We start from the raw sequence: 10,371 nt of genomic DNA, 5'->3' as shown, positions 1-10,371 counted from the left end.
ATACATTTTATGTAGACCAGTAGGTGTGAACAACATGTTAACTGTGAATGTTGGTTTTTTGTTGTTTTTTTGTCTGAAGGTGACAAACATACGTTCTTGCAATAAGGTATTATTCTCAGAATGTCAAGCACATTATTGTAGCAAATATACATACATATATAAATATATATAAATATATATATACATGCACACACATTTCAATCTAATAATAAAAGCTTATAAAAAGTATTGTTTAGTAGGTTCTAAATTGTTTCATACAGTAGATCAAATGTAAATTATCAAGAAATCTATAAGAAACTAAATGTCTATAAGTGAAGTCTCAGATCCAAATATTGTAGATTTTCAGGGTTTAGAAGAAAAATAAAATGTCATATTTTACATGTTTCACATGCATTTCAAATTCAGACTTTCTCTTTATTGTTTATGTAATCAGGTCCCATGTTGTTCCAAGAAAAATGAAGTATTCAATGTTTGATTGTATAACACTTATAACAGATGTTTGACAGATTTGCTTTAGCAAAATTCTGCACAAACGTATCATATATAGCACAAAAATAGTGTGGTAGAACTACTGTGTGTAAACTGTGAATAGCTGTAACTTTTTGTAGTATTTACCCTTTTAAAAAGAAAGAATATATGATCATATATGGTTTTGCAATAATAAATTATTCTCTAAACATCAAGCAAATTTATCTCTATATAAAAAAATATATGTAATATATACACATTCTAAAATATATATAGAACCTGTTTTAAAAGAGATAGAGTACAGTATAATTTAAAAAAAATGGCAATGTTCTATGGACCAAATGTACAATATTTATAAATTAAAATGCATTTTAAATGTCTACAAATAGTGTCTTAATTAAAGCACGGTTGTTATGTAACTTTCCAAAAGCTAGAGAAAAAAATAAAGATTATATTATACATTCTATGATATGGCTTTAATTTTCTTCTTTTAATTAGGCAGGGGATTGTATATGCTTATTTGTAGTAGTGTGAAACAAATTCCAATATCAAAAAGACCTTTTACTTCTGATATAACAATTAAGAAAAGAAAAACTAGATGAATAAGATTTAATTTACATTGTGATATTTCTATATTAGTCAAAAGGATCTTTCTCCATCCAGAAGACATCCTAAACGCAAATGATTAAGAAAATGCAGAAAAGGTCATTTATTTCCTGTGGGACTACATCTCCCTGAAGGAATTCATGTTCTCAATTACATGGGACATTAATTTGATTATTTTTGCTTTAATCTTAAAATGATTGATTTCAATCAAATTTGGTTCCAAAAAGAAAGTCTCATAAGAGCACATGGTCTAACTTTAAATAATGAAGATCATTCAAATGTGTTTCTCATCTCCTTTGATGTGTTTGTCATCTCATAACCTCTTTAATATACACGAACATCATATTAGTCCTTTCTGCAAAAATATGAGGAAAAATAATAAAATTTACAATAATAGTACCCATTTCTGCTGATATTGTCTCTTATAAATTGAAAACTCCAGTTATGTGAATATTAGGGATGTTATGATAATTTAAAGCATATTAAGTGATTCAAAGTGATGCTGTATTGTTTGTTTGCTTGTTTCCCATATCCCTTAGAGGGAAACTCTGGGAGGAATATATTCCGACTGGTATATTCCAGGTCAATATACTTTATATTTGAAAATCTATTGCAGTCTTAACTGTACTATAAAACAAGACAAAAAATTACATAGTACCATCTAGGGAAATGAGAAAGAAAAAGCAGATATGTAATGCAAATAAGACAAATTGCTGTGTAGTGATGAAGACTTAGGGATTGAATGTTCTGGATAGTTATGCTTTTCCTGAGTAAGCAGATTTTGAACTAGCAATATTCTTTGATTTCCCAGCTATCATTTTACCCACAGGTGGCAAGGAAGATGTCTGCACAATTATGCCCAGTGCACCACTGAGGTTGGACTTGGTGACGGTTTTCAATAAATTCCATTCCAATTACCATAATTTGGTTTATATGCAGCCAACTGTAATATTCCTGAAAATGATACATCAATATCCTCCTGATGCTTCTCTCTGCTTATATCATGTGCGCATATCAAGAAGAAATAAGACTACATGAATATATTCCCCATACAAATTTGAATCTGCTGAAATTCAGAATTACCTAATTACATGTGATACTGTAGCTAATATGATTCAATAAAGTCTCCTGATGCTTGCATGGATTTGTTAAAAGATGAGAATATGAATCTTGTGGGACACCACAGAGACAGATATTGATGAAAAGGTGCCCATCATTTCTGAATACATGGAATAGGACTGAAACCAAGAAAAACAGTGGTTATTCTCTTCACCTGCAACCTATGGTCAAGAATATAAAACATCATCTTTTGGATCTGACATCAGCAGGATAACCAACTAGCCTTTGTCCATCGCCAACAGAAATTCAACACAAACAGATGTGAGAGACCACCATACCAAATCCAAATCTAAGCCATATTGCTTTAGATTTAAAAACAAAAACAAAATGAACTAGAGACATTATTCTAAAACTATCCAAATACATTCTCAGTTAACTTCTTTAAAATTAAAAGATTGGAGACTGGCTGCTAATTCAAGGAATAGTAAACCAAAGAGACCCTATTTCTTAAGCAGGGAACATTAACAATATTCAAATCTCAACGAGGATGTTTACCAACTATCTTCAAGAGTGGAGACACCAGTTGAAATAGGCAAGATGGACCAGGCTCTAACCTACAAGTGGGTTAGAACTATTGCCAGTTCTCCCAATGAGAATTGCCTGAAACAATCCAGAGAAATCCTGTTTCAGGGTTTTCCATGAATGACTTTATAGATTCTATAATCAAAGTGGAGAAAAACTGTGTCAAATCTGACTGAACATAGCAGCAAAGAGAGTGATAAATATTTCATAGAGAAGAATGGATATGAATCTAGTTTTATAAGATTGTGGAGGTCCACTGGATGGTTCTTGCTCCATATGTGAAGAGAACATTATTTGTTCTATAATGGCCTTACAATATTCCAAGCAAAATATTGTAAATCTATGATTTATCACTAGAGGAATAAGTTGTCTCTAGCATGCTGACATCTCCATTACCTGTTTTACCTCTTGCAACTTATCCGAGTAGTCAGATGATCTATAAGGTGGCCCTGGATTTGATAGCTGTTCTCCGCCAACTGTTGTGTCTGCACCCCCCTGAACTGTTAATGATATCTTCTACAAATTTAGCAAAATGCTGAGACTCCATGGAGTTTCACAAGTCCTGAAAATAAGCTGAAAACTCTTAAGAGTCAAGGTGTTCTCAAGCTGACCAAGATTTACATTCCACTGCTTTTGTAGTAGAAGGGGCTCCCCTACCCAGGTACTTAGTAAGACAAGTCACAACCTGATCAATCTATATTCCCACATTACCAAACCTCAAGGAAGAAATATATGCTCCACTATATGTGAAAGCCTTCAAAATGTCCTAAGTAGACTTTCCCATTATGAGTCTGTCCAATTGGTAATTTATCAAGATAAACCCTCCTGAAGATGCACTGCTATCATAGACTCGTCTTTCCTGTGTAAAGGACAAATTCTTCTGCACACAAACTTTCAATCCTCTACCAGAGAAGAGATAATATAAAACATATAAACAAATAATTGCTTCCAGATACTATTTAACACTGAATATTCTGAATCCTTTTATCTTTCTCTGATTATGCTACATTTTTTAATTAGACAATATTGTCAGTTCTTTTGCATAATATTACCATTTTAGATTTCACACAGACAAAGATGTCACTCATTATGAGTGGATTTTTTTTCTTTCTTTGCCTCAGTGCTGGGATGGGGGAAGGAAAGGATTTTAACAACTTTTCCATTAACTTATATTCAGGCTGCCAATGAAGATCTCTGAGGTGCCATGTAACTTTACGATTCTATGTTTTATAAGCATTTCCATTAATCAGTTGAATCATTTCACTTTAACTACTTTTCTTTAACTGTTTTCCTCATGTAATTTCAGCCAATGCATGAATGAACCAATTCTTTATTCATAGTCCATAATCAACCATTTAAAATATCCTACAAAAACTAAAAAACGAGAACAGTAAGACAAAAAAAGCAGTCCATAGTTACCAATACAATGCATGATAAAACAATAAAACAAGAAAAGTATGCATCATACCTAAAATGGAAGCAAAATTAACTTTATTATTTGTTCCAACGTCTACAGATCACTACAATTTTTTTACTGCAGTAATCTCATGGGGCCAAACTTCTGCAACAGGCATGGCCATGGAGTTGTATGCAAAGGCTGCCCATTAGATATATGATTGGCTACACTACGATATAACTGGTTGTAAACAGCCATGGACTATGAGCAGCAAAAGACACAGAATCCAATAATAAAAATATGGTGGTCATGTTGACAAAATTTCTCTTTCTTTCTCTCTTGGGAAATGCTTTTATTTAATTCTGTATTTAATTTTAATTTAATTCTGGCATTATTGTTCAGGGGAAGAAAAGAGGAGGAAGAAGAGGGAGAAAGAGGAGTTCTATTCCAGGCCAAATTTAATTTGCCAGGAACTATTAGAGAAACTAGACCCTTTGGGGTCTTTATTAGAGATTATTGTTCATCAGGCAAGTCTCTAGACATCTGAGGAGATTTGAAGCATTAAGCTCAGAAAAGTTTAGATTGCACTATTTTTGAGACATCTAATTGGCATATGATCCTAACAGAACACTGTAAACTGTAGTTGAACCAGCAACCTCAAATAATTGAGTTATTGCTTTAAAAATATGTCATCTAGTAGATCCCCATCATCAATATATACACCAAGAAATTTCCTGACAGACAGAATAATTAATCCATGGAACGACTTGCTTCCAGAAGTTGTAAATGCTCCAACACTGGAAGTCTTTAAGAAGAGATTGGACAACCATTTGTCTGAAATGGTATAGGGTTTCCTGCCTGAGTAGCTGGTTGGACTAGAAGACCTCCAAGGTCTTCTTACGATTTTGTCATTCCATATTCTATATCTCAGTACATTCACTCAGCTCAATTATCTTTTGCATCTATTTATGAAAGATGCAGAGAAATAACATCTTTCAAAATAATATTTTCCCAAAGAAGCATCAATCTGAGGAACCATCTCTCTCACATTGGTCCTCACATTAGTCTTGTACGATCAGAGTTGTTTGCTTGTCATCCCTGCAAGGCAGACCAGACTAAAAAATGAACTCCACAGAAGACTAAAGATCTTGCAAGGCACCTTCTACTCCTCTCTCTTTTTTAACTATGTGAATTGGGAAGTGGTCTAAAATGTTTGTTCATACATTATATTGGACTTAATCTGTGTTCTGTAAGGAACAAGTAACCAGGAACAGGAGTTGGGTTCAAATCACTAGAAGTTTATTACATACTACCTATACCCAAGAATCTGATCTACCAATGGTCAAAGCAAATTGGCACTAGATAAAAGTCAATGGAATGCATGAAAGGGCTGGATTTGTCTCTTGTGGCTGCATAAGGATTCCAAACTTATGACATGTTTGACCCCATCTTTTGACTCTGCTTGATCATCTCCTACATGTTCATCTTTTCCTAAGTTCCTTTCTCCCTCAAGGCCATCCTTTTTACATTTAGAATAACATTTAATTATTAAAAGCAGGAGGTTTATTTATTACTCAAGCCACAACCTCAATGGCATTGTTGGTTTTAAATTATATAAAGTAATTAAATTCATTTATCATTTTAAGATGTTTCAATGTCATGAAATTGGAGAAATTCTAGCTTTACCTCACTTTCAGAAAACAATAAATAAATAAATAAATAAATAAATAAATAAATAAATAAATAAATAAATAAATAAATAAACCCACTACTTTCTGCAAAAGATACACTAGAATTTATTTTGTTTGGCCAAGTGAATATGTGTTGCCTAGAACAACTTTCTGAAAAGCTATTTACCACTGCTTGTGGCACTTTCTGTTGCTAGGCAACATAGGACTATTGATCTTAAAAACAGGATTCTAGGTCCCCATTTCAGTTCATATTGTGGAGAAGGTGATTAAATGTAGTTACATCTATCTACAGTGCTACTTAATCATTCTAAGTACCACTTACAGTGGTACTTAATCATGATTCAGGTTGTTTTTTTCAAGAGCAAAGTAATAAATATCTATCTGGAGTAAAGCAGAAATATTAGGTTCTGCTTCAGAATTTTTTTTTGAGCCATTACTATTCATTGAACACTAATGTGTATCTTCAAATGAAAACCTAAATAATTATTTTTTTAAAAAAAAAATTAAATTAAGGGCTTCTGGTGGCTCAACAGACTAAGACAGTCTATTATTAACACAGCTGCTTGCAATTACTGCAGGTTCAAGTCCCACCAGGCCCAAGGTTGACTCAGCCTTCCATCCTTTATAAGGTAGGTAAAATGAGGACCCAGATTGTTGGGGGCAATAAGTTGACTTTGTATATAATATACAAATAGATGAAGACTATTGCTTAACACATTGTAAGCCGCCTTGAATCTTCGGAGAAGGGCGGGATATAAATGCAAATAAAATAAATAAATAAATAAATAAATAAAATAAATCCTACAACTTCTAAAACAGAACAGTAGCATTCCAAATGTAGCCTATAATAATCTGTCATACAATCTGTTATGATTTACCAGTTAAAATCAGTAGCAACCTAAGAATCTACAGAATACAGTATAATCAAAGATCCACCTAGTCCAGCTTCTCTGACGGGAAGCTGACAAGACTGGACAGGCAGGCGATAGCCTTCTTTCATTGTCATCTCTACCAGCTAGCATTTAAAGCATCATTCTGCTGATTCAGGAGGATGCAGTCATCAAGATTAAAAACCAGAGATAAATTTCTGCAGACCTCTTTAAGTTCAAGATAATCAAACATCTGATGTAATAAAGGCCATACGTTCTAAGTTTAATGGATAACCTGATACTCTGGGATAGAAAGAATACTTTCTGTCTGCCCATATTTTCCATATATCATAGAAAATGGTTTAATATATTTCTATCATGTCCAAAAGACCCCAATACTGTAACCTTTTCTTATTGGGGAACTATTTTAACTCACTAATAATTTGGCCTTTCTTTTCCCATCTCATTCTGACCTCCATGTCATTTCCAAGTGACAGTCCAGTTCTGCTTCAAATCTTGGGCAGAATTTTTGCTCATTTTTCAAGCATAAAAATCACCTATTCTCTCTGTTTCATCTTTTTTGAACCAGATTTCAGTTCATGACATTGTTCTATTATTTCTTGCCTAGTGAAATATCTTGTTATTAACTCTTTGGTTGATTTTTTTAAAATTTCACCTTCCATCTGAATTTCACTTCTACCAGTCAAGAGAGCAAAAGTATATTCCTAGAATCAACATTATTTTGAGAACTGTTGTTCTAGATCCAAAGGCATCCAATGGATGAGTCTGTCCCATATGAATATTTTAGTTTATTAAACTCTGTGTCAAGATCATTGTGACACCCAAAATGTACAGATTTTTCACCGAAATCACCTGGCCAATATCAATAAGGAGTTTCAATTTGTTATTTTTCTACATAGAATTATTGCTAATATTTCCTGAAATAATTGTTTCATCTGCTTAAAAATATCTTATGCTGCTGCAGCAAATGTACCACAGATATGTGTAAAGTTTATACCTTTCATCAAGACAAAATAAACTGAGGTAATCCTGCTGGAAAATAGAGGCTGATTTAATTTAGGAGTGTCTTTTAGTCAAACATCTATTTCTATCACAACATCTACAGTCAAGTGCCCATACATTTATCTCAAACCAGAATTTAATCAAATTAGGAATATATAAATCAAATTTGGAAATGATCTTCTCAATATCACAAAAAACCTGTCAGGATTTCTTTAAGATTTTTTTTACCTACCAGACATATGATAGAGAATATAAATATAGAACAAAAACTGGAGGTGGTTACCTATAAGGAACTTCTTATTGTAGAAAAGGGTAAATTACAATTAAAATCTTTAAATAAAATGAGAGAAGAAGGGATAAATTATACATGGTTTCAGTATGGACAGTTACAAGCCAGATGGAGAATAGACCAGAAAACGGGTATTATGCAAAACGAGGAAAATTTGGTAAAACAAATTAGAGATCAAGGTCAACAGCATATTAAGAGGTTGTACAATGTATTGATAGAAATAGATTCAGAAATGGAATTAGTTAAGGACTGTATGATAAAATGGGCACAAAATATTCAGCAACCTATAATGTTGGAAATGTGGGGAAAAAATTGGGTTAGAAATGTTAAATTTACACAAGCACAAAATTTAAGAGAAAACTTTTATAAAATTTAGATTTAGATCCTAAAAAACTGGCTTGTATGTATCCGAATATGCAGGCTAAATGTTGGAGATGTGTTGTGAGGATGCTACTTATTATCATGTATGGTAGACTTGTAAGAAAATCAAAGCATTTTGGATAAAAATCTGGTGGATTATGCAGAATGTTTTAAAAAAGAAGATAAAATTTACTCCACAGTTGTTTTTATTGGGCATGATTACGGAATGTACGGTAATAAAGACTAAATTGATTTTAAATTTAATAACAGCTGCAAGACTCTTGGTTGCGCAATATTGGAAGAAAGAAGATTTACCTACAATTCAAGAATGGACACTCAAAGTATCGAATTTAGCAGAAATGGCTAAAATTTCTGCGTATTTGAAAGACTATTCTCAAGAAAGTTACATATTGGAATGGAGAAGCTGGATTGACTATATCCAAAATAAGTAACAGACTAAAAAATATCAAGTAGCCTATGAGTGAATCTGGGAACTGTATTATATTAATGTATTAGTTTAAATGGGAAAGGGGAGTTAAGGGTGCAAAGGGAGAGGAGAGACTATGGGTTATGGTTTTTGTTGTATTTTAGTTTATGATTGTTAGACTTTATACCCTGTATTTTGTTCTGGGAAGTCTCGGGGTGGGGGGAGAGGTGGAGGGAAGGGGAAGGGAGGGGAGGTGGAGAGAGGGAATAATTGTTAAAAAAAAATTTTTTTGTTTTTGTAAAACTTTTTCAATAAAAAAAAAGAATTATTTTTACCTAGATGTGGAAATTGCCCTATGGATCCATATATTTTATATTGAGTTTTCAGATTCAAATTAATAGAGAACATTCAGGAAATAGTAAGTTGTATATATTCTTGACTGCCTATTTTCTTGACATCCGTGAGCATTTTGCTGAGGAAATCATTCCCTTCAGAAATTTCTTAACTAAAATGAAAAATTAGCATAATGTAAATAATCTGTAAAGTATATAAATGTTCTAACAAAATATGCAGAAACGTAACCATCATGAAGACAGCAGAGAATACATTTAAAAATTGGGAAACTGAATCTGTGAACATGGAAAACTTTCTTTCACATAAGTCTTGATTTCTGCTTTGTGTGTGAAAAATTAATACTGTAGAGTTAGAAGCCTTGTAGGTTTTTAAAATTGAAAAGGGTATATGTGTATTTTGCAAAGAGAGTAAATACAGAAAAATGCAGTTAGCCAGCAACTATGCAAATATCTTTAAATTACTTGCATAAGCGCGTAACCTTGATCTTGACTATAATTACAGTATTGCTTGATTGATTTCCTAATCCAATGGGGGAGGGAAGGGGAAGGGAGGGGAGGTGGAGAGAGGGAATAATTGTTAAAAAAAAATTTTTTTGTTTTTGTAAAACTTTTTCAATAAAAAAAAAGAATTATTTTTACCTAGATGTGGAAATTGCCCTATGGATCCATATATTTTATATTGAGTTTTCAGATTCAAATTAATAGAGAACATTCAGGAAATAGTAAGTTGTATATATTCTTGACTGCCTATTTTCTTGACATCCGTGAGCATTTTGCTGAGGAAATCATTCCCTTCAGAAATTTCTTAACTAAAATGAAAAATTAGCATAATGTAAATAATCTGTAAAGTATATAAATGTTCTAACAAAATATGCAGAAACGTAACCATCATGAAGACAGCAGAGAATACATTTAAAAATTGGGAAACTGAATCTGTGAACATGGAAAACTTTCTTTCACATAAGTCTTGATTTCTGCTTTGTGTGTGAAAAATTAATACTGTAGAGTTAGAAGCCTTGTAGGTTTTTAAAATTGAAAAGGGTATATGTGTATTTTGCAAAGAGAGTAAATACAGAAAAATGCAGTTAGCCAGCAACTATGCAAATATCTTTAAATTACTTGCATAAGCGCGTAACCTTGATCTTGACTATAATTACAGTATTGCTTGATTGATTTCCTAATCCAATGGGGGAGGGAAGAGGTTGGTTTTATTTAAAAGTTTACATATTCTTTCAAGCCATACTGAAA

This window comes from Ahaetulla prasina, chromosome 2, assembly GCF_028640845.1.
Source record: "Ahaetulla prasina isolate Xishuangbanna chromosome 2, ASM2864084v1, whole genome shotgun sequence".
NCBI lineage: Eukaryota > Metazoa > Chordata > Lepidosauria > Squamata > Colubridae > Ahaetulla > Ahaetulla prasina.
The sequence above is the reverse complement of the archived record's forward strand: the minus strand, read 5'-3'. Positions refer to the sequence as shown.